Source organism: Rhinolophus sinicus, linkage group LG03 (assembly GCF_036562045.2).
Source record: "Rhinolophus sinicus isolate RSC01 linkage group LG03, ASM3656204v1, whole genome shotgun sequence".
Classification (NCBI taxonomy): domain Eukaryota; kingdom Metazoa; phylum Chordata; class Mammalia; order Chiroptera; family Rhinolophidae; genus Rhinolophus; species Rhinolophus sinicus.
Window position 1 is genome coordinate 99,359,224 of NC_133753.1, and position 25,826 is coordinate 99,385,049.

Here is a 25,826-nt window from a genome sequence, read left to right on the forward strand (position 1 = left end):
GGCTTCAGAAAAGCAACGAAGTACCAAACTGAATTTTCTCTGCTGTTGAAGTATTGAGGTTGCCTTGTACTAGAACTCTGTAATAAAGCTAATATTTTGGGGGAAAGCATACATACATGTGTGAGCAGAAGGGACTTAAGTACAAATGAGGGGTATACTGAAAATGAAGCAAGGAGAAAAGGTTTTATCTCTATTAGGTCTGAGATTATATTGAGGAATGAGTCACATAATACTGCCGTGTTATTTATTGAACATGTACTATGGGGCATGGACTAGTAGGTACTTTCTACACGTCATCTTTAATCTTTAGAGCAACCCTGTAAACGGTGGGTTCCAGTTTTATTAGGTTGGTGCAAAAGTAATTGCGGTTCTTGCAATTATTTTTAACCTTTTAAACTGCACCAACTTAATAGAACGAGGACATGGAAACTCAGAGAGATTGAGTCACACAGGTATGTCTGATTATACCTGTACTCTCTCCATTACTTTAAACTATCAGATGAAAGCCTACATTAAAATAGTCTTTTTTTTTCATATTCATTCTGCTGAATACCCATTAGTATGCCTGCAAAATTAAGTTGTTCCATATTCTTAAATTTTTAACTTTTTATTCGTTCCACATTCAACATTTATTAAGCAGCTAGTATGTTCTTAACACTTGCTAAGTAAGTGTTATGAGGGCTGTAACCAAATAGGAAGACCGAATCTTCTCCTCTCAAAGTTTACAAAGTGCTCCATACTCCAGCCTTAAATATACAAAATTTTAAAGCGGAATCAAAGACAGCAAGGTCCTTTTTTCCAGTATTTTGAAACTGTTTGCCAGACCCTTTCCAAATTTACCCCTTCTGTTGAGAGGGGAAAGTCACACAAAAGCTAAATGCAATCCGGTTGACATCTGTCTGATCCAGTTTACAAGGATGAATAAGGAAGGAGTTCACATCTAGTTGAAGTGCTTTGATAGAGTGGAAATCATATGCAATGACAACCCAGAAGATGTACCGTGTTTCCTCGAAAATAAGCCCTCGCTGGACAATCAGCTCTAATGTGTCTCTTGGAGCAAAAATTAATATAAGACCCGGTATTATATTATATTATATCATATATCATATCATATATCATATCATATCATATCATATATCATATCATATCATACCATATTTATTATATTATATAGTAAAATAAGTAAATGATCTTATAGTAAAATAAGACAGGATCTTATATTAATTTTTGTTCCAAAAGACACATTAGAGCTGATGATCTGGCTCGGTCTTATTTTGGGGGAAACATGATAGATAGCCTAAGACCTGCTGAAGTAGGAGAGGTTTTATAGAAAACTCATTTGAGTCAAGACAAAGAAAAGTTTATTAGTAAGAATCTAAGGGAAGGCTTTTGTTAGGCTTATAACAATTTATTAACCCAAATGTTTGTATCTGTCGATTTTTATATTGCTCTTTCCTTTGTGATCTGTTATTCTGTAGATCTTTTATTCTGGTAATGTTCTCCTAAGTACTCTACTTTCTTTGTGAAAATGTCAGCAATAGAAATTGAAAAGTTTGGATTGTTGATGTTGGTTTAAGAAAATTTGCCCATCATTTTGTCCAGTTGTCTCATTTTGCCACAGAGAAGCCAAAGCCCAGATAAGCTGTGATGTGCTGAATGTCGGATGCTGTAAGCATCAGACCTGCGACTCAACTTGGTTCACAGTCATGCTTTGTGTCCTGCACCTCTAGTTGAAAAATGCATGAAGGTTAGTCGTGGTTACTAAGAAATAATTGTTTTCAGTATTCCTTTTCTTCATTGGCTTTGGGAGAAAAGTGAATGAAGAAATATGAAGTAATGAAAACATGAAATACAGACAATTTATTTACATAAAGCATGTGGAAACTTTATTTCTAAAAGTTCATCTTTTTAAAGTGAAGTCACTTAATTTCTGAAGATGTTTATGTACATACCATCTTTATAATGGATAACATAATGTCAAGACGGCCAATTTTGGGGGGGGTATCAAATTACCTTATTTAAAGGAATGATACAAATGAAAGGACATAAGTAGATGATTTGGTGCTGAAGATGACAAACTTAATAAAAACCCTTGTCATTTGAGGTAATAGTGGCAATAGAACTTGTAAGCTCAGATTTATTCATACATTCTTCCTTTTACTGGCCTTTTAACTTAAGTGAAATTGATGGGGATAGCGTGAAGTTACGCAGAGTTTGGAATTGGGATGCCTTTGGTTGACTGTAATTATCATAATGTATTTCAACCTGGAAACTGAGCCCTGGATTACAGTGGAAAGCAGCTAAGACATAAGAAAATGCCAGAGAGACAAAATAACCTTCAGCTTGTCTATAAAGAATGATTAAGCCATTCAAAATGTAAATGCCAAATTCTATCACACTGCCATTTCCTGGGGTTTTAAATGATTGTGACTGTTCTTTATCTGGATCCAGAAATGCACTTCCATTCTGAAGGCGTAAGGAAGCGCTTGGTATCTGCTGTCGACCTTCTGCTCATTCCCTTTCCCAGGACAGAGTGTGTGTACAGATACAGCCAACAATTTTGGAAAAACAATGTAAATGATGTAAGACCAAAAGGATGAAAAGTGTCCTCAGAATTTCCATAATTAAGTCCAACGGGGTTTAAAGTTGAAGGGTTTAAGAGGTCTTACTGATTCCACCACTTGCTCCTTTAAACGCTTCCTGATTAGTAGGTTACTCCTTCTCCTTCACCTTTCTTAAGATAGTCTAAAGAAATTCAGGACCAGAAGGAGAAAATAGCTAAGCAAAAATGCATGTTAACTGCCATTACACTTAGAGCAAAGCAGGGGTGCCTTATGTACCAACCTTTGCTGGTAAGAGCAACCTCAGTGTATAAAAAAAAATGAAAATGTTAGTTACAATTATTTCTAAGTCCCTTTTTTGTTCTAAAATTCTTACCAACACCCTCACATTTTGCACCATTTTAAGTCCTATCTGGATAGTCTCCATTTTATTCCACTGTATCTCCCGATCAGATTAATTTCCAGAAACCCTACATCAATTGGCAATTCCTTTACCTTTTACTGGGTCCCCATTGTATATCTATATCTATACCTATACTCTTTCTAGTATATAGATAGATAGATAGATAGATAGATAGATAGATAGATAGATAGATAGATAGATGAGTCCAAACTGTGGTTCTAACTGCCTTTCCTACTTCTCTTTATGAATCTTCCCTCCTTGCCAATTTTGTTTTTGCGATATCCTTTAACTCTGCTGTGTGCACTCTAAATTGTTCCATGCCACTTATAAAATGTTGTCAAGTAACTTAATTTCTCTGGACTTTAGTTTGTTCACCCTTATAAGAAGGCTAATGAATTTAATGACCCTGATACTTATTTACTAATTTCTAATTTGCATACAATTTTTCCGTATACTCATTTCATGCTTATAACAATCCTTTATAGTACTGAGTGCAGGGATTACACACATGTACAAATAAGAAGCCCCATGTCTAAGTATGTTAGGTGATTTGTATGATACATGTTCTCAAACTTTTTAGTCTCAGAAAATACCATTTACAATAGTATCCTCCCAAAATGAAATATTTAGGTGTAAATCTAAGAAAATATATACAGATCTGTAGGTAGAAGCCTATAAAACACTGACTGAAAAAAATCAAAGAAGATCTAAATAAATGGAGAGATATTTTGTGTTCATGGATTGGAAGACTCAATATTGTCAAAAATGTCAGTTTTTTTCCAGTTTGATCTACAGATTCAACACAATCCCAAACAAAATCCCAGCAAGCTATTTTGTAGACAACAACATATGGTTCTAAAGATAATAGAAAGCAAAAGACCTAGGTTAGTCAATACTAAACTGAAAGTGAACAAAGTTGGAGTACTCATACTGCCTGATTCCAAGACTTACCACAGTAATTAAGACACAGTGGTAAGAGTGAAAGAACAGACACACAGATTAATAGAACAGAATAGCGTCAAAATAAATCCACGCAAATACGAGTATAGTTAACTGATCTTTGGCAGAAGAACAAAAGCCATTCAGTGGAGAAAGCATATTTTTCAATAAATGGTGCTGGAACAACTGGGTGTCCATATGCAAAAAACATAGACCTTACAATTTACATAGTAACTAACTCAAAATGGACTATAGACTTTTAAATGTAAAATGCAAAGCTGTAACACTATTGAAGAAAATATAAGATATATGACCTTGGGTTTGGCAATGACTTTTGAGATACATTAGTAACATGATCCATAGAAGAAAAAAACGGATAACTTGAGCTTTGTTAAAATTGAAAATTTCTGTTAAGTGCAAGACACTGTTAAGAGAATGAAGACAAGCTGCAGACAGGGAGAAAATATTTGCAAAACACATCTGAAAAAAATTAGTGTCCACAATATATAAAGAAATCTTACAAGTCAACAAAAAGAAAATAATCAACTCAATTAAAAAATTAGCAAAATGTTTGAAGAGATACCTCATCGAAGAAGATTCATAGATAGCAAGTAAGCATATAGATGTTCACCATCATGTGTCATTAGGGAATTGCACATTAAAATAATAATGAGATATCATTACATGCCTATTAGAATGGCTAAAATCCCAAACACTGACCACACCGATTTACGGCCTGGATGTGGAGCAGTGGGAATGTTCATTCGTGGTAATGGGACATGGTACAACCGCTTTGCAGTTTGACAGTTTCTTACAAAACTCAACAAAGTCTTACTATACAAACCAGCAAGCACATTCCTAGGTATTTACCCAACTAATTGGAAAAATTATATCCACCAATCCTGCACACAAATGTTTTTAGCAGCTTTATTCATAATGCGCCCAAATCAGAAACATCCAAGACGTCTTCAGGTGAATGCATAGCTGTGGTCCATCCACACCGTGGAATGTTATCCGACGATGAAAAGAAAAGAGCTAGCAAGCCATGAAAACACAGGGATGAGTCTTAAATGCATATTGCCAAGTTATAGAAGCCAGTCTGAAAATGCCATGTACTGTGTGAATCCAATTCTATGACATTCTGGAAAAGGCTGAAAAATAGAGTTAGAAGATCAGTAGTTGCAGGAACCCAGGAGAGCAGGGAGTTGCGGGGGAGGTTGGATGGGTGAAGCACAGGGGCGTTTGTAGGGCAGTGAAACTATTTTGCATGGTACTGTAATGGTGAATATAAGATACTAAGCATTTGTCAAAACGTGTAGAACGTTACAGTGGTAAGAGTGGACCTTAATGTATACAAATTTTAAAAACCTTATTTAGGAGTTCAGGGATTCCAGGACAATGTAAAATAAGACAGAAGAATCTAAATATATTACAAATATATGAAACAATCTCACTGAGTAGAGTGGAGGAATAAGGTGCTGATCTAAGTAACTGAAATGAGTGAAATCTGTAAGACTGAAAGGGGAAAGGTTAGTAAACACACATATTGCTCTGTCAGGTGAGAGGGTCTGCGAGCAGTGACCAAACCTAGTGTCCAGTTCTTGGTTTCTAATACCGTTTTCCAGTGAAAGGAACCAGGCTTCTTGGAGAAGTCTGAATCTTACATGGGGGCAGGAAATACATAAAATGAGCCTTGAGCATCTCATATTGCCGAAAGCCAACAAAATTGCTCAAAAACCAAAACAAAACACAGTAACAGGGTACGCCAAAGGGACAAAAGAGCCAACTGAAAGGATCTCCCAAGGACTGAAGCTGAAACAGTTCAAGCAACAAAATAAAGTAGTATTGTGCTAAAACCCAAAGGATGAAGCAAATAGCTATGGGTCCATAGTAATATAAACAAATGATTGATGCTGACCTTGTGGGAGAATTCCAAATAATTTGTTTAGCTACCCCACCCTCAAGGAAATGGGGCATAAGTCCATGTTTTAAGCTGACTTTTCTCCAAAGAGTACAGTATGGAAAGGGAGACACTACAGTAGAGAAACGTGGCAAACTCCCTTATACCAGGTGATCAAGGTCAATATCAACAGCGATAAGTCATGTTGACAGTATCTATTCTTGACGTGATGTGATAAAAACGGCACTTTACTTGTGTGGCTTTCCTTCCTCAAGGATGTTGTCCCAGTAGAATCGTGAGACATCACAGTTCTACATAAAATCTGACCAGTGGTCCTCAGAACTGTCAAGAGCATTGTAGTAGGTTGAATGGTGATGCCCCGCAAAAGACATGTCCATGTCCGAGCCTCCAGAATTGTGACTGTGACCTTATTTAGGAAAACGGTCTTTGCAGTTATCTTTAAGGTAAGGATCTGAAGGTGAGATCATCTCGGAGTGTGTTGGTGGGCGCTAAATTCAGTGACGTGTCCTTACAGGACACAGAGGAGACAGAGGCAGATTGCAGTGGTGCGGTCTACAGCCTACAGCCACCAGACGCTGGAAGAGGCAGGAAGGGTGCTCTCTGAGAACCTCCAAGAGCGTGGCGCTGCTGAGACTGCGGCTTCAGGCTTGTGGCCTCTAAAACTTAAGAGAATAAATTTCTTTTTTTTTGAGACATCAAGTTTGTGGTAATTCGTTATAGCAGCCACAGGATACTAATATAGTCGTCAAAGACAATGTCTGAGAAACTGTCACAACCAGCAGTAGCCTAAGGAGACATAACTACTAAATACAACATGATATCCTGGGTGGGATCCTGAAATAGAAAATGGGTGCTGTAGGAAAACTGAGGGTATCTGAATCAAGGATGGACGTCAGTTAATAACAGTGTATTTATATTGGTTCATTCATTGTGACGAATACATCATACTAATTTTTGTCATTTTTTAATTAACTTTTTTTCAATTAGAGTTGACATACAATATTATTTTAGTTTCAGGTGTACAACGTAGTGATTGGATATTTATATACCTTACAGAGTGATCACTCTGATAAGTCTTGCACCCATCTGACACCGTACATAGTTATTACAACATTTTGACTGTTCTCTAAGCTGTACTTTACATCCCTGTGACTGTTTTGTGACTGCCAGTTTGTGCTTCTTAATCCCTTCCTGTTTTTCACCTAGCACTGCAACCCCCCTGCCATCTGGCAAACAAACGATCACTTAGTTTCCTTTTTTTTTTTAATACACATATATTTTTTATTAGTTTCAGGTGTACAAAGCAATGTAATAGGTAAACATTTATCATTTATACTCCTCACACAGTGATAACCCCCCACCCCCCATCTACTACCCCTCTGACATGGCACAGAGCCATTACATTTCCACTGTCTCTATTCTTAATGTTGAACTCCACTTCCTGTATCTATCTATCTATCTATCTATATATATATATAAAATTGTAGTTGACACTCATTATTGTTCAGCTTCAGCTTCAGGTGTACAATGCAGTGATCAGGCATCTACATCATCCCTGAGGTGGTCTCCCTAATGAGATAAGTGTCCATCGGATACCCTACAGAATCTTTACAACATTATTGATTACATTCCCCAAATTGACTTTCGTACCCCCGTGGCAATCTTGTGGTTACCGATTGTCACTTTGTTTTCTGTATCGGTGAGTTTGCTTCTGTCAGGCTTGTTCATTTATGTTGTTTTCTAGATTTCACATATAAGTGAAATCCTATGGTATTTGTCTTTTTCTGTTTGAATTATTTCATTTATCATAATACCCTTGATGGGACGCTCTCGAAGAACTAACTTTTGGTTCCATTGATTTTTCTCTGTTGTTTTTCTGTTCTTTGATTTATCTCGATTCTAATTTTTATTACATTCTTCTTTCTGGTAGTTTGGGTTTAGTTCTTTTTTCCCCCCAGTTCCTTAAGTTAAAAAGTTAGGTTGTTAATTTGAGATCTTTCCTGTTTTTTAATGTTGATAGCTAAACATTCCCCTTTAGCTCTGCTTTCACTGTATCCCATAAGTTTTCTTATGTTTTCGTTTTCATTCTTCTCTGTTTTCTAATTTCCATGTAACTTTTTTCTTTGATCCATTAGTTGTTGAAGCGTGTAGTGTCTAATTTTAACAAATTTGTTAATTTTCCTCCTTTACTTCTGCTGTTGGTTTCTGACTTCATCCTGTTGTGGTCCATAAAGAGATTTTGTATATTATCTTTCTAACTCTGTTGAGACTTAATTAGTGGCCTCACACGTGGTCTGTCTTGGAAAATGTTCCACATGCACTTGAGAGGAAAGTGTATTCTGTAGTTGGGTGGAGTGTTCTGTGTTTGTCTGTTAGATCTCATGGGTTTATTGTGTTAAATCTTCTGTTTACTTCTGTCTGGTTGTTCCATCCATTATTGTGAGTGGGGTAGTGAAGTCTCCAAATATTATTGTAGAAGTGTCTATTTCTCCCTTCAGTTTTGTCAGTTTTTGCTTCATATATTTTGATGGTCTGTCAGTAGGTGTGTGTTTATTATAATTATTACATCTTCTTGCCGTGTTGAACCTTTTATCAATATATAACATCCTCTCTCTTGTTTTTAATGAGAGAAAATAATGTGTTTTAAAGACCAATGAATCTTTAAGTTAATATACTGCCTCCTCTAAATATTGTAAATAGGTCCTCATTGTATTACTTAAAACAACTTTTATTTTTACAAATGTTGACAAATACTTTATTGATTATTTTAAGTACTCCCAAGTTCTTTGTAGGAGAAATATTTACTGTTGAAGTTTTCGCTGATAAAGCTATGTGTGCAGATAAAATAGAAGCATTCTGTTCCTCCTTGTTTAAAACCAAAACTCAGTGGAGTTGAAAATGGGTGGATACAGCTATAAAAGATAAGGTCGTTCTTACCATTCTGACACTTTGGTTTTTTATTGAAATGGATGTTTCTTCTGTAGCCATAACTATAAGAGAAGAAGTCTGACCAACATCGGAATGTTTTAGTTCTGTTTATGATCTAATGCTGCTTTATGTGGTGTTCTGCCAGAGTTTACTGGCCTACAGTCTTCATGCAGTTTTTTATATGAAGATGAGTCAGTTTTCAGTATTAAATAATTCTGTGGTAACCTACATGGAGAATAGTTTCTGCTTAAATGAATCAGGAAATTCAGGTGAGCCTTTAGTAACAACGTTAAGGTATTTGAATGTTTGAGAAGTAAGAGTTAATTAAAGAGACTTGACAGAAGACCAAGTTTTTCTTTAAAGCAGCTTTTGTTTCCAAATCCAAAAAAGTGAAGTCGCATCATTTCTTACTATAATGTTCTGTAGAGATTCCATTGATTTAGAACTGTCATTTTTCTCCTTCTTAGTATTGGCTTCTGTTTGTTGTATATACTCATTGCTTATTTTAATATAACACTCTTATGGATGAGGAAATTCATAGCTTAATGAAGTTGGAAAGCAGGCCCCTGAGGTTTTCGCTCATCAGAAATAGTTCGGACCACCATGTTTCCTGTGTGAGGACCCATAAAGTCACCCTGAGGGCTGTTCTTTATAAGCTCAGCCAAGATGATTAAAGCCAGAGGAAAATTAATAGTCGAGGTTTTGACTGTTTTATTTCTCACTTGATTTCAGTTCAAAGGGCTTTAGGACACTGGCCTACTTCAGTGTTGTTCAGTTATTGGTAGTGATTATTAATTGATGAGTTGGGATTTGATGTCAACTGTTCTGTTCTGTGTTAATCAGTTTATTTTTTTCGTATCCTGCTTTTTAAATTGTGTATATTATGTAATTGCTTGAGATACCAATTTTATTTTATAAAGCATTTTTTCTTTAATGAGTTGTAAATGTAAGGTACAGGTAGTTTACTTCCCTATAGCCGCGAAAGGACCAGGGCCAAGTCCAGAAACTCATCTAACCATGGATGCATGTCCAGCAACTATACCAGATACTGATAGTGTTTCATTTTTAATTCATATTACTGGTGTGCCATATGGTACATATCTCTATGCATACTGCTATAAGAATTGTCAGTTTCCTCTCAAGACGTAAACAGAATTATTGTGCTTATAATGCATATGTTTGTAGTGTTTTATATATTTCAGGATGCATTCATGTTGTTTATATTTCCTTTATCGTCAGAACAACCCTGGGAAATAAACATTATTTTTTAGGTAAATGGAAGTTCATCCAAATTGAGTGTTTTGCTTGGACAGAAATTCATGTCTCTTGACTTCTTTTTTAATCTTCGGTCTGGTACTCTACAGAGAAAGCAGTAATTGTAAAATATTTCATGATAATAGATGTCAAACTCCCGTGTTACTAATAATTCCATATATGTACAGTACTGGCAGTTTTTAGAACCCTTTTTATTATATTTACAATAAAGGAAAACCAGGAGAGCAGAGTTGTCATGTTAGTATACTGACTACTGTTTCCTTTATTCTCTCACACATTCATAAGGCACATAATACCTCTGTGTGCTGGGTGCTGCACTGGGGACGGAAGGACGAAAGTGGTCTCTGCCCTGAAGGACAGCATGTCTCAGGACAAGCTTGGCTGACCTAACAGCCATAGACAGTATGATACGAGCTAGGCTTGTTGAGGACACTGAAAAGGCTTTCATTTTTCCTACTGAAAGGGTCCAAGGGTGCCGGGTGCTGCCTCTTCTCCTGCCTTGCCTGCAGAGGTGATGCTTGCATCTACAGCAGATAGCTCTGAAGCAACAAATCAGCATGCTTCCTGGAGCAAAAGATAGAGCCTTGATTTTTGATGACCTCCTTGAGCCTCTGTTCCAGCCCTAGGCCACCTGCCTCCGGGCTTGTATCTGTTTACGTCACATAGAAGTCAAAGCCTCAATTACTTGTAGACAAATATCCTCTCTCTCTGTCTGTCTGTCTCTCTCTCTGTTTTTTTTTTTTAAACTTTCTTTTCATGGAAATTTAGCATGCACACTAAAGTTGACAGCAGCATAATGAATCTCCATCCCCCAGCTACAATATTTGGCCAACCTTGAACATTCTCACACTGTCCCCTTAGTAATTACAACCCAAGTTAAGAAATCCTATAATAGAAGTATGTGAACATCCTTATGGAAGCGCAGAGAACACAGTGACTGGTGGGGCATGAGGTGGAGACAGACGCTCACCAGGAACTTCCGAGAGGAGGTGACATCAGCAGAGGTTTTGAGGGCACATAGAGAATGGAAGAAAGAGCGTTGCTAGCACAGTTCATGACATGTAGAAAGGGCCTTTAAAATGCATGATATAGTCAAAGAATGGAAAATAAATTACTGTGGATAGAGTGTAGAGTTTATGAGAGTTGAGTGTGAGTAGATGAATTTAAAACATGGCTTGGTGCCATATGTTCTATATAAAAGAACATCACAAGAAATTTGAAGAACATCCTATAGGTGCCAGGAAGTAAAGATGTGATTGGGTCTTGGAAAAATAACACTGACAATAATGTGACCTATGATTTTTGTGTAGATGTAACCTGAGAAGGGTGCAGATGATAGGAAAGGCATCCAGTGACGATTGCCGCGGGCATGGGCAGGGGATGACTTTAAGAGAGATTTCAGAGGCACAGTCCCCGTGGTTTTGTGCCTGGCTAGGATGTATGGAGGGAGTCTGCACCACCGTGAGCCGAGTGGAGGTGCTGAGACTGTCGCTGGAGAAGATATACAGCAGGAGCCTTGGGGTGAGCACTGATGAACTTAGTCTGTTCCGTGTGAAGTGCTGGTCAGACGTTCAGGTGGACGTGTCCAGTGTGCCAAGTGGATTGCCGAACTGGAGAGTCCCACTACTTGTCTTTCCTACACATACGTCATTTGTCACGTGTTATTCATATATACAGAGGGTGCAAAAAAATGGGTACACACTTTAAGAAATGGAAACCGTTAAAATTATAATACTCAATATATACAGATAACAAAAGATTTATACAAGTCAAATTTGATTTTTGCAATTACAAGAGGTGCTCAAAGTGGTTCCATCAGCATCCAGACACTTCTGATTACGATGAACTACTGCTTGAGCAACGTTGGCCAAAGTGACCACTTGTATATGTTTTTTTGGCATGCCTGGTGTATATGAATATGTATATGTATGTTTATATACACACACATACATGAACACACGTTCTATCCTTATTCATGGATTCCATATTTGCGAATTCACCTACTTGGAACAATTTACTTGTAACCCCCCAAACCTATAATTGTGGTGCTTTGATAGTCATTCACAGACACGTGCAGAGGGTCGAAAAAGTGTGAGTGGCCCCATGTGCTGCACCTCAGCTGAGGAACAAGGTGACATTCTGCCTTCCTATTTTAACTTGCATGCTATAAACAGATGTCCTTTTTGCAGTCTCCTCAGTGCCATATTTTTCACATTTGTGTCCTTTTGGGGGTGATTTGCAGTTTAACATGGCTGCCAAGGGTTGTGCTGAAGTGCTGTCCAGTGTCCTAGGCACAGAAGGTAGTCGTGTGCCTTATAGAGAAAATTTGTGTTAGGTAAGCTTTGTTCAGTCATGCTGTTGGCTGTGAGTTCACTGTGAATGAATCAACAATATACATGAATCAACAGAACAATACACAGAAACCAAACTTACGCATTGATAGGCTGATGAAAATGAAAGCAGAGGCTTGTAGGAATTTGACCCTGGGCTTAGAATTTGCTAGAAGCAATGGACGCACAGTATTCACTTTACAGTCTGCAGAAACTTTATGCAATGTAACTGCTGCAAATAGTGAGAACTGACAGGATATGTGTGTAAAACGTGCTACTCTTGGGAATCCCCCTTGCGTCAACAAGAAATGCAGAGCCGTCTTTTCTTGTCGAGAAATACAGCCACGTCAGACAACATAGCTAGCTGTTCTAGATCAGATGGCTGCTTCCATACTCCCTAAGCCCGCAGGTAGTTCCTGAAATGGCGTATTGAAAAAACGCAGGTGACACTCACTGACAGAATCTATATGCTGGTCAACAGTACAGCGTGAGCGTCACGGTTGTCAGCCCCCTGTCTGTGGGCCGCCAGTTCCTCCATAGCTCAACCTTGTGGTTAAGAGGATGCGCTCCAACCAGCTGAGCCATCCGGTAGGCAGCTCAGCTCAAGGTGCCGTGTTCAATCTTAGTTGCAGGGGGCACAGCCCACCATCCCTTGCGGGAGTCGAACTGGCAACCTTGTGGTTGAGAGGATGCGCTCCAACCAACTGAGCCATCTGGGAGCTCAGTGGCAGCTCAGCTCAAGGTGCCGTGTTCAATCTTAGTTGCAGGGGGCGCTGTCCACCATCCCTTGCGGGACTCGAGGAATTGAACTGGCAACCTTGTGGTTGAGAGCCCACTGGCCCATGTGGGAATCGAACCAGCAGCCTTTGGAGTTAGGAGCAATGAGCTCTAACCACCTGAGCCACCAGGCCGGCCCCTCAAAAGGATGTTTTAACCTTTCATTCACAGATGTTGGTTCATATCAGTAGGGGTGTTTTAAAATGACAGGTCTTATGCAAGAGTGAGAGTTACCCACATAGTATGACACAACGCCAGTGATATGTTGAAAATTACCATTCAACTCTGTGTCTCAATTTTTACCGTTTGCAAGCCTGGGAATTGGCAATTACAGAGTCAAGGACAAAACGACATAAAACTCCATGCAAATGACTCTTACACTCCAACGTGCTTCTGTGCTTGTTAGCGTGTATCTGCTTTTCATCACCTTTCTTCTTGATATAGAAGATGTGCCTTGGGTTGTTATTATCTTATACAGATAGATAGTTAAGTATGTGAAATAAGAATGACACAGACCTCCATTTGGAGGCACTTCGTTTGGGACGGCTTGTTCACTTGTGCTGCTTGTGCTTGTCACTTGGTCCTCTTCTGACCAACTCACTGGCCTTCCAGCTAATGGTCTTGAGAGCAGGTGAGTGTTCTCTGTCCTTACTGCAAGCAGTAGATTCTGTGTCGTTCAGTGTAGTTCAGGGATCACAGCAGTTTTTCCTTTCCTTGTTTTTGGTAGATGACCTTAATTCTCATTTTGTATACGGGAATGCCTCATGCCTTCTTTTGCGGTAGGACTAGTGTGCTCACGTTTCAGGATTGAGATTCTTAATTATCCTGCATTCAGAAAACAAAATATTTACAGTTGAATTTCTCTCTGAATTGCACATTAAGCTTACTATATTTTCATTTCCCCCTGCTGACTTAGAGTAACCTAATATTCTAATATGAAAGATTACTTAATAAGATTAGTCCTTGAATCTTAGCCCTAACTGAAAGAGAATCTATGTTATTCCAATTTCAGTAAATCACTATGCCGTATAGAAATATGTTATAATTTCAGGATCTTATGTAAAGTTCTTCAGTACATGCTGATTAAGTGAGAGTACCTTCTTAAACCTTCAAAAATGCAGGGAATTAGCTAAAGGATGAAAAGATCTTTCTAAACTAGCATCTCTCTAGTGAAAATGCAGGGTGGTATCTAGAAATGGGAACTATGCTGCAGTTTCATAGAAAACTGTGCAGAAGTCTTTGGTGATTTATTGGTTGTGGTCTCGAAACCTCTTTGTAAGGATGGCTGTATTTGTGAGTTTATATGTGCTGTTTACTAGCCCTTCAGCCTTGCCAGACATGTCTCCTAAATGTCTTCATTTCCATCTCTGTTTTACTCTTTGTATCCCCAAATCAAGATTTTTCTCCAAAGAAACAGTGAAATCCATCCAGTTTCCCTTCTCACTGGCTCTATATGTATACCTTATTTGCTGCTTTGTCGTTAGTTTGCTTAGTTTCATTTTTGTTCAGTTTAAGGATAAAATCGGATGACGTGTGTAAAGTATCTAACACACTGCCTAGTACATAGTAGGTGCTCATGAAATGATAACGATTTTTAAAGTATTTCTTGTCAAGTCATGGAACTGGATAAAACATATAATAAAATCTCAAAGTAGATGAGATGCTTTCCAGCTGAACAAAATAAGTGACAAACATTTATACTGTTATTGAGGATACAACGTGGACGAAGTTGTCCTCATCTCAAGAGGAATTAATTAGGCAAAGACACAGCTTTTTCCTTCTCCTTTCTGTCTTGGGTTCTTTTCTTTCCTTTTCCCTCATGGCTCCGACTGCTTGTTGTGATGATGTGTGAGTTTAGTGGGGTAAGGAAGTACATACTCTGGATAGACTTCCCAGAGGAAGTGGTTCTGTACTTGAACCTTTAAGGACAGGTAGGATTTTCCCATGCATGGAACGGGTAAGGTTATACTGGCAAAGAGAACAGCATGAGAATACACGGGAATGACAAATAGTTCAGTATGACTGTGGTGTGATGAAGTGGGAGATAGAAAATGAAGCGAAAGAGATAGGCAGGGGCCAGGTCACTGAGGACGTTATATGTCCTACTGGACATTATTTTGTGGGTGAACTTGGACTTTATTCTGTGGATAATAGATAGCCACTGAAAGGTTTTACACATGAAGTTTTGACGTAAGTTAGTGCATGATGTTGCCAAGTTTTCATTTTGCAACGATTGTGTTGGCACTGGTATGGGAAGTGATTCTGAGGCAGATCAGAGTAGAGGTAGGTAGACCAGTAATGTTACAAATTTGGTCACATTAAGAACGTAATGACCTGGATTTGGATTCTATTAATAGGGATGGAGTTGAGAAAGTATACTTGGTAAGTGGTTAGAGTAGAAATCATTAACACTTGAACACGATTGGTGAAATGTGCGATTATTGTCAGACTTTTGGCTTGAGTATCTAAGTGCCTGTGGTGATGTTCACTGTAACAGAAAATTTTAAAAAGGGACAGATTTTAGGAAAAGATGAACCGCTCAGTTTTGAACTTACTGTGTTTTACCTGTGGTATATTCAGGTGGAAACATCCAGAGAATGATAGGATATAGGAGACTGAGGCTCAGGTAAAGGATGGGATTAGGGGTATTCATGTCCCCCGGTCCTAGGGGAAGCACAGAGAATGTGGGTAGAGTATGAAACGGGCAAAGGCTGAGCCATGAGGGCAAAGGAAAGAGAAGAACCCAAGACAGAAATGGGAAGGAAAAAGCCGTGTCTTTGCCTAATTAATTCCTCTTGAGATGAGGACAACTTCGTCCGCAATGTAGAGTAAATTGCCATTTATTTTGTTCAGCTGGAAAGCATCTCATTTACTTTGAGATTTTATTATATGTTTTATCCAGTTCCATGACTTGGCAAGAAATCTTTTTGAAATCATTTCATTTCATGAGCACCTACTATGTACTAGGCAGTGTATTAGATACTTTATACATGTCATCTGATTTTATCCTTAAAATAATTCTACAAGGGTGGGTTTTAGCATTTCATTTTGTTTTTGAACACCATGAGGATAAGAAAGATTAAGGGACTCGATCAGCTTTTGCACACACCTGTATAACTCAGCTTTCCACACCCATCTCAATGTCACACATCCATGTAAATTTCATTCTTTTAGCCGCCACTGATGATAAGTTATGTGTTGAGACCAAACGACCATGTGGAAGTCTCCTGTTTCCATTATGAGAGTTACTATAACCCAGAGGCACTGATTTATATTAAATCATCATGGTTAGTCTCACGTGCACTAGCATAGCAGTTGGACCCTCTGTTCCTGAGTGCAGTAAGGCTTTAATTAATTCTTTTTATTTTCCTGGGCCACTGTTTCTCATTTTTCTATTAGTAGTTTGCATTAGATTGGTAAATTGCTTAAGGTTCTAAAATCCCGTTAAGTCTATTATTTTGAAAAATTCAAAAACAGGTTGCTTGGAGTTTACTAACAGATTTTAGAGCTTCACAGGAAACATGCTGGGTTTCATAACTCAGTTATAATCATATGCAAAATATGCATGTATGTGCATCTTTCTGGGGATGTGACTCATAGCTTTTATCAGACTCTCATAGTTTTGTGTACCTCACCACTCACCTTCACCCAACAGATTACCAGCTACACTTCTAGAAGTATTTTTTCACAGTGTAATGACCTGCACTGCTTCGTGCAGCCCTCTGCTGAGTAGTTACATCTTCTCTAACAAAGGTATTGTGTTTCATTGAAAGTAATTTTTTGAGGTAAGGTTGCTTTTTGGCTACTTAAAGTTATAATACTTTCTATACTAAAACACATCTTCATTATTTTATCACTTAAAAACAAGTCCGTTGAATGAGTAAAAGTTTGACTCTGCCTTATGGTACATTAAAGAATGTTCGGTTTTAAAGTGTGATTCAGATTACATTCACTAATATGTATCATCCACTTTGCATCTTCCCATAGGAAAAGAGCAACTGTGGTCCGTTTGTAAGGGAAGAGAAGGAAGAATGACAGAATGCCTGGAATTGGAGCCACTTGAACTGGGTTTGTACCTTTTCTTTTCATAATGTAACAACTTATTCTAGTCTTGAATCCCTTTTTATCAATCTCCTGCCTTATTCCAGCAGCAGATTTTATAATTTTGTACCTTGTCTTCTTATGGAAGAGACAAGGATGAATAAGACATGCCCCTTTCAAAGTATTTACAATGTCTCTGTGAATATGAAAGAGAAAATGATGAAAACTCAATAATAGTCTCATTTTCAGTTAAGAAACTGAGAGGTTTGGTTCATTGTTCAAGGTCAGAAGCTCTTAGATAGTCAAGCTGGGATTAGAACTCAGATTCGTTGGCTTCAATCCCCACTTGCCTTCCATTATGTCTCAGTGCCCTTCATTTTATTTAGGTTTAGTTGTACAACTGCTCATAACTCAAGCTGAGGACCAGGACCCCATATAGTTAAAGAATTTTTCTGATAAAGTAAAAGGAAAGGGAAGCATTCTCTATTCCCCTACAGCTTAAGAAGTTAGAGAACTAATATTGTAGAATACTTAGTGTATGCCAGACACTGTTATAGGGCCTTGCCGTGAGGTAGTTCCTTTGATTGACAATAACTAAGTGACATACCCTGTTTCCCCAAAAATAAGACCGAGCCGGACAATCAGCTCTAATGCATCTTTTGGAACAAAATATAAGACCGGGGCTAGGTCTTATTTTTGGAGAAACACGGTACTTGGTATTATCCCTGTATTAGGGATGAGGAGACTAAGACACAGAGAAAGGAGTAAATTGCCAGGATCACATAGCTAGTTGCAAGGGCAGAGTCCAGACCCTTTAGTGGGAAAAGTTATTTAGGGTTACTTCATGCCTGTTGACTTAGAATGGGATATCACACGAACCAAATGAATAGCTGCACAGTCTGACCTGAGCGCCTTTAACTGAACGTTCTTAATTGGACTGTTAACAGTGAAATCATCATCACCAAAATAGTATTTCCATCTTCTTAATAAGTTTTTCACTGTAACCAGTTTAAGAGGGTAGTTTTTAAGCTGTGATGAAGAGAGATTTTAAATTCACAAAGTAGTGACCAGCATCATGTGACAGAAGGGACACGGAGGCAGAGCCAGGCCCAGTCCTTTCTGCTCCCACCTCTCTTACTGACTTGTATCTCTACGGGTGTCAGCCTTCTTCTGCAGCTGAGTCCATTGTGCCCTGAGTCTCTTGGAACTGTAAAATTATCCTATCAGTAAGTAGATTTTTATGCACTTCAAATGTAAATATCAAGGCATATTTACAGATGGGAAGTCTTTAGAGATCACCTACCTGCATCTTCCCATTTGACAGGTGGAGAAACTGAAACCCTCAAATATGTATGACACTTTAAACATTCAAAGTCCTCTTACATACACTGATCTTATACAAGCCACCCCACAGTCTTGTGGATTAAATATTTTCATCGTCAAAATATATAAGGAATTCAACAACAAAAAATAATCCAATTAAAAAATGGGCAGAGGACCTGGAGAGACATTTCTCCAAAAAGGACATACAGATGGCCAGTAGAAACATGAAAAAATGCTCAACATCACTAAACATCAGAGCAATGCAAATACAAGCTACAATGAGATATCACCTCACCCCAGTCAGAATGGCTATCATCAACAACAAGTAGTAACAAGTGTTGGAGAGGCTGTGGAGAAAAAGGAACCCTCATACACTGTTGGTGGGAATGCAGACTGGTGCAGCCATTATGGAAGGCAGTGTGGAGGTTCCTCAAAAAGTTAAGAATAGAATTATCATAAGACCCAGCAATCCCTCTCCTGGGTATCTACCAAAAATATCTGAAAACATTTGTGTTCCTGTGTTCATTGCAGCTTTATTTACGGTGGCCAAGACATGAAAACAACCAAAGTGTCCTTTGATAGATAGTTAGATAAAGAAGTTGTGGTATATATACACAATGGAATACTATTCTTCCATAAGAAAAGATGAAATAGTGCCATTTGCGACAACATGGATGGATCTTCAGATTATTATGCTAATCAAAATAAGTCAGAAAATGTAGAGAACCATATGATTTCACTGATACGTGGGATATAAAGCTGAAAACAACAAAGAAACAAGACAAACAAATGTGAAACAAAAACTCATAGACACAGACAATAGTTTAGGAGTTACTAGAGGGTAAGGGGGGAGGGGGGTGATAGATGAGGATAAAAGGGATCAAAAATATGGTGATGGAAAGAGAACTGACTCTGGGTGGTGAATACAAAATGTGATACATAGATGATGTATTACAGAATTGTACACCTGAAATCTATGTAACTTTACTAACAATTGTCACCCCAATAAACTAATAAAAAAAGAAAAAAAGAAAAAAATTCAAAATAACAGGCATAATTTTGCCAACATGAGTGCTGATTCACAGACTTTTCAATAGCAAACTATAGAGGTCTGATGTGATAAAGGCAATAGGAATCTTGTATGCCCCTATAATCTGAGGCCTGGTTATTCCAAGTAGGGGAGGATGCTATCTAAAGATCATCTACTCAGAGCTAGTAACTAGGGTCAGTTGTTCAAAGCCTATAAGAAGATCACATAAAACCAATTTTCAGTAGAGAATACTGAAAGTTAGCTCACATTAACTATCTAAAGCAAGATTTATCAGGTTGGTGCAAAAGTAATTGCGGTTTTTGCAAGTATTTTCAATTGTAAAAACCGCAATTACTTTTGCACCAATCTAATAGAATCCACATGAGTGCATAGAAGTATTTTGTGTCCCTTGTTAATTCTGAGATAATAAAAATTTAACAGAAGCGTGAAATAGGAATAGGTATTAGAATAGATAGTGCCTTTGGAGAGCATTTAATTATCTCCTTTCATTTTATGAAGAGAAACGAAGAATGAGAGATTAAATTACTCAACATCAACTAGGTAAGACAATAGTAGGACTCAAATAATCTTTTTCTTATCTTTAAAATAGTTGAAGATGGAACTTGGGAAGTTGTGATAGGAAAGGATGGTTTTTATTTTAATTGTTTTAAAATTTCGCATTAGGTAAAATTGACTTTTTTATTAGTTCTGTGAGCTTTAACCCATGTGCAGATTTGTATATGACCACTACAAACGGTACAGGTAGTCTTGTCACCGCAGAAATCTCTTTCAAGCTGTCGCTTTTTTTTCAGATCCTCTTCCTACACTTAAGCTTTGGCAACCAGTGGTTTGTACTCTGTCACTTTAGTTTCAGAATGTCATACAAATGGAACTATTCACCATGAACCTTTTTGTGCATAGCTTCTCAGGTTAATATTTTTGAGATTCATCCACGTTGTGTGTACAAGTGGTTCATTTTTTTTCTGAGTAGCATTCCATTGTACAACAACATGACCATTTTAGTCATTCACCTGTTAATGAACATTTGGGTTGTTTTCGTGTTTTAGCTATTACGAGTAAAGCTACTATGATCAGTTTCTTTAGAGAAAAGTAAAAATTTAATTAAACATATCATAGAGACACTGCTAGTGAGCTCCTAAAGTATTCACAAAGTTAATTCACTTTCTGCTTTGAAATAATTATACATTCACAGGAAGTTGCAAAGATAGTACAGAGAGGTCCCATGTACCATTCACCCAGGCTTTCCTATTGCATCTTATATAACTTGAAAGAAATAGCAAAACCAAGAAATTGACATTGGTATAAAGTGAGTTTATAGTTGTTTGGTATTTTATCACATATGTAGATTCATGTACCTGAGACTGTAATCTCACCATAAAGATTTCTCTCCTTCTACCCTTTTATAGTCATTCTCAGTGTATCTATCTATCTATCTATCTATCTAGCTAGCTAGCTAGCTAGCTAGCTATCTATGAGGTGTGATCAAACAACATGGGGAATGTTTAAATTTAAAAAATTGTATTACAGTAAAAGGCACATTGCCATTAATCCCCCTCAAAATACCCACCCTCGCTTCAAACACACTTATCCCATTGTTCTTGCCGCTTTCTGAAGCAGTTCTGGGTGTCCTCTTTAATGAGTGTCTTTAGTTTCACTGTCATGGCTGCCTCGATATCCTGAATTGATTAAAAATGTTCACTTTTCATGGTCATTTTGACTTTGGGGAAGAGCCAGAAGTCACATGGGGCCAGATCCAGTGAATAAGATGGATGAGGACACACCATAATGTTTTTATTTGGCAGAAATTGCTATATAACAGAAGTGATATGTGACACGGAGCGCTGTCATGATGGAGGATGATTTACGGCACACTTTGAAACACACTTTCTCTCAACCATAGCTCACGCCTGACTGACTGCACCAAACAAGTTGAAACTTGTCACACACTGTTACTAAGGTTCGACGTGCTGCTTCCCGTATTGAAGATCCCTGTCTTTCCATTGGATGGCACTCGGAAGCAGCAGCATTCACCGTATTTTGTGATCACAACTGAAAGGCTCCGTATCACACATCGCTTGTGGTGCTGCAATTTCTGTCAAATAAAAACATTACAGTGTGTCCTCATCCACCTTATTCACTGGATGTGGCACGGTGCAACTTCTGGCTCTTCCCCAAAATCAAAATGATTCAAGACATCAAGGCAGCCACCACAGCACAACTAAAGACACTCACAAAAGAGGACGTCCAGAACTGCTTCAGAAAGTGCCAAGAACGATGGGTAAGTGTGTTCGAAGGAAGGGGGAGTATATTGAGGGGGATTAAGGCAATGTGTCTTTAAATGTAATAAATTTTTTAAGTTTAAATAGTCACCGTGTTGTTTGATCACAACTCGTATCTATCTATCTATCTGTCTGTCTGTCTTTCTTTCTTTCTTTCTTTCTTTCTTTCTTTCTTTCTTTCTTTCTTTCTTTCTTTCTTTCTTTCTTTCCTTCCTTCCTTCCTTCCTTCCTTCCTTCCTTCCTTCCTTCCTTCCTTCCTTCCTTCCTTCCTTCCTTCCTTTCTTTCTATCTATCTATCTATCATCTATCTATCTCATGTATCTCTCTCTCTCTCTCACACACACACACACACACACACACACACACACACACTCTCCCTCCTCTCCACCATCCCTCACCCCTGGCAACCACCAGTATATTCTCCATCTCTATAATTTTGTCATTTCAAGACTGTTATATAAATAAAATCATATCATATATTACCTTTGTTATTGGCTGTTTTCCGTCAGCATAATGCCCTTGAGTACCATCTGAGTTGTGGTGTGTATCAGTAATTCATCCTTTTTTATTGCTGATACAGTATTCCATGGTATGGATGCACCAGTTTGTTTAATCATTAACTTATTTTAGGACATTTTAGTTGTTTCTAGTTTGGGGCAATTGCAAATAAAGGTAATTATGGATATGATATTTTATTTTTTGTTTTCCATTTGTCTCCTTTGTTTTTCATTTCTCTTTTTTCTTTCCTGCTTTCCTGTGGGTTACTTGAATACTTTTTAGAATTTCATGCTTATTTACTAGTGTTTTTAAATGTATCTCTTTCTATGTTGCTGTATAGATTGCATTATGTATTCATAATATCATTATATATTCTTAATATCACAGTCTTCTGTACCATAGTACTGCTGGCACTGATACATTTTACTACTTCAAGTAAAGTGTAGAAACTTGACCACTGTGTCTCTTTATCCTCCTTGGGCTATTGTAGAAATATGTTAATTTCTAAATGTTTGGGAATTTTCCAGATATCTTTTTGTTATTGATTTCTAATTAATTCCCTTGTGATAAGGGAATGTACTGTGTATAGTTTCAGTTCTTTTAATTTGGTAAGACTTGTTTCTGGGTCAGTAGATGATCTAGGTAAATATTTCATGGACAGTATAAAAATTTATGCTTTGCTGTTTTTGGTTGTAGTGTTCTATAAATATCAATTCAGTTAACAGTGCTGTTCAAGTCTTTTTTGTGTTTGCTGGACTTGTAGTGTACTGTTACTTCAGTTACTGAGAAAGGAATGTTAATATCTCCAATTGTATTTGTGTACTTTGTTTCTTCACTCAGTTCTGTCAGTTTTTGCTTCACGTACTTTGTAGTTAATTATTAACTATTTTGTAGTTAATTTTATGAATTATTATGTACAGACACATTTAGAATTATTTTATCTTCTAAATGAATTGACCCCTTGATCACTATGAAATTTTCCTCATTATGTTTGATAATATTTCTTGTTTAATCTTTGAGCTTGTCTGACGTTTGCTAAGATTTCGATTTGCATGCTGTATATTCTATCCTGTTACTTTTAACCTATTTCCTTATTTTAGTGTGGGATTCTCATAGACAGCGTATGTTTTGTCTTGCTTTTTCATTTGTCTTTTAGTTGGAGGATTTAGACAGTTTGCATTTAATGTATATTAACATGTTTGAGGTTAAATCTACCATCTTGCTGTTTTTATTTTATTAACCCTTCATTTGAATTAATTATGGTTTTGGATTCCATTTAATCTTCTTTGTTGACTTATTACCTTATTGACTTAATTCTGTTTATTTATTTTTAGTGGTTACTCTAGGATTTATAATATGCTTCTTTAACTCATTACATTCTATCAAATAGTATTATACAACTTCTCTTATAATGTAAGACCTTTGCAACAGTATTATTCCATTGTCTCACAGTCATTTTTTGTCTCTGAACTTCATTTTGGATATTATATTGCTATATCTTCAAGTTCTCTAAACTCTTTTTACTGCAGTACATAAACTACTGCTTATCGCAACCTTGTAAACATTTTCATTTCAAATATATGTATGTGTGTGTATATATATACACATATCTTTAGAAGTTCTATTTGTCTCATTTGGAAAACTCCCCGTTTCTCTCTCTGCTCTGTTGCTGTTTTTATTTACATCCTTAAATATAGAACATACTTATCAGAGCCCTTTCAGTGTCTTTGCCTATTAATCCAGTCGTGTTTGTTATTTTAGTATCTCTCTGTTTATTGACTGAAATTTTTCTGGTTATGGGTCACATTTTCCCACTTCTTTGTGTGTCCAGTAATTTTTAATTAAATGACAGATATTTGTGAGTTTTACATGTTGAGTTCTTGATATTGTGGTATTCCTTTAAAGACTATTGGACTTTTTCATGACAGGCATTTTGAATTGCCTATTAGTTTGATTGTTTCTAGGCCTCTAGGCTTTCGGGCTTCTTTCAGGTGGGTTTATATTAGTTTTTATCTTAGGGCTACTTTCCTCCTGTCTCTCTGATGTGGCCCTTCTGGGGTCACTACTGATTGCCTTGTATATTTGATGAGGTTTTTCCATTCTTGCTGGAAGGAACTTGTTGAAATCTTGGCCCCATATCAGTTCTGAAAATCCTTTGTCTTACAGCTTCCTGGTAACTGCCTTTCCTTAGAAGTTGTTGGCTGGTCTCAAGAAATTTTACCCTTCTCATGTACAAGTTTTTATTTAGCTAAATTCTCAAGGGAACCCTCATTTAAATTACTGGAACTCTTTCCCTCCTCTCTGGAACTCTGCCCCATAAATTCTAGCCACCTTTGCCTCCTTGCACTTTTTCTCTGTCTCCTCAAGTCAACAAGATTGCTGGGCTCTATTTGCGTTCTCTTCCTCCTGTGCTGGAGCGGTAAATTGCTTCCTGCCTGAGAGCCTTGGGTGATGGTAAGACTCATCTTGTTTTTACCCCTTTTCTCAGTTTTCTGTCCTGCAATGCCTATGTGTAAAAATAGCCCTTTCCAATATTTTATACTGTGTTCCAGTTGTTTGCAGTGGGAGGATTACTCCGGACCTGTTACTCCCTCATGGCCAGAAATGGGAGATAATTATTCTACAATGAGTTTTAATGCTAACATCTTGGCAAAATTTTGAAGCTCTCAAGCAATTATTTTTGCTTAACATTTTATTGATTCACTTTTTTTTCCATATTGTTATAAATGATCTTGTGTCGACTATAGGAACTATTATTTATTTTTCAATTCAGAGTCCATTATACTTTAAATCAGAAAATGATGTATTATACTGAATAAACTTCACAAGTCAGGAAAATGGATTTTGGAGTATATAAAAATTCTCTCAATATTATGGGATAGTCATTTTAAATATAAAATTATTACTTAGCATTTTATTAAAAGCGTGGAAGACTAACATACTAGTGAGTAAGGACTAAAACAAACCATTTGATCTAGTGCTTTAAAATATAAATCCTATCGTTTTAGAGTATAACCATGTTGAGATGACTTTGTATCAGGAACCAACAAACATTATCTGTAAAGTGTCAGATAATGTATATTTTATACTCTGTGGGTAATAGGGTCCCTATCACAGCAATCAGCTCTGCCTTTGCAGGACAAAAGCAGCTATGGACAGTACATTGAAAAATGAGCCTTGTTCTGATAAAATGAGGCTTGTTCTGATAAAACTTTGATTTAAATTTCATGTAGGTTTTATGTCTCAAAATATTATTCTTTTGATCTGTTTCCCAACTATTTAAAAATGTAAATTCTATTCTTACCTTGCAGGCCACTCATAAACAGGTCAGATTTGGCCCACGGGTTGGACAATCCATGCTCTATATGATTAAAAAACTCCCAAGTAAGCTGTAGGATTCCTGGTAGACTAGAAATATTGTGTTGTAATTCTATGTGATATTTTTATTTGAACTATTTTCTGCTATCAAACAGCAAACTAGGTTAGATCACAGAGTGCTG

The 25,826-nt window shown here is 37.3% G+C and overlaps 1 protein-coding gene across 13 annotated transcripts in view; it reads left to right on the forward strand.

The window, feature by feature from the left end:
- Positions 1-25,826, forward strand: part of PEAK1 (pseudopodium enriched atypical kinase 1) — a 348,119-nt gene that overhangs the window by 130,570 nt on the left and 191,723 nt on the right. For all 13 annotated transcript variants that reach the window (XM_074328311.1, XM_074328324.1, XM_074328322.1 and 10 more), the window contains one exon: positions 17,122-17,202. The gene's annotated coding sequence lies outside the window, so the exon portion shown is untranslated. The remainder of the gene's footprint in view (positions 1-17,121; positions 17,203-25,826) is intronic.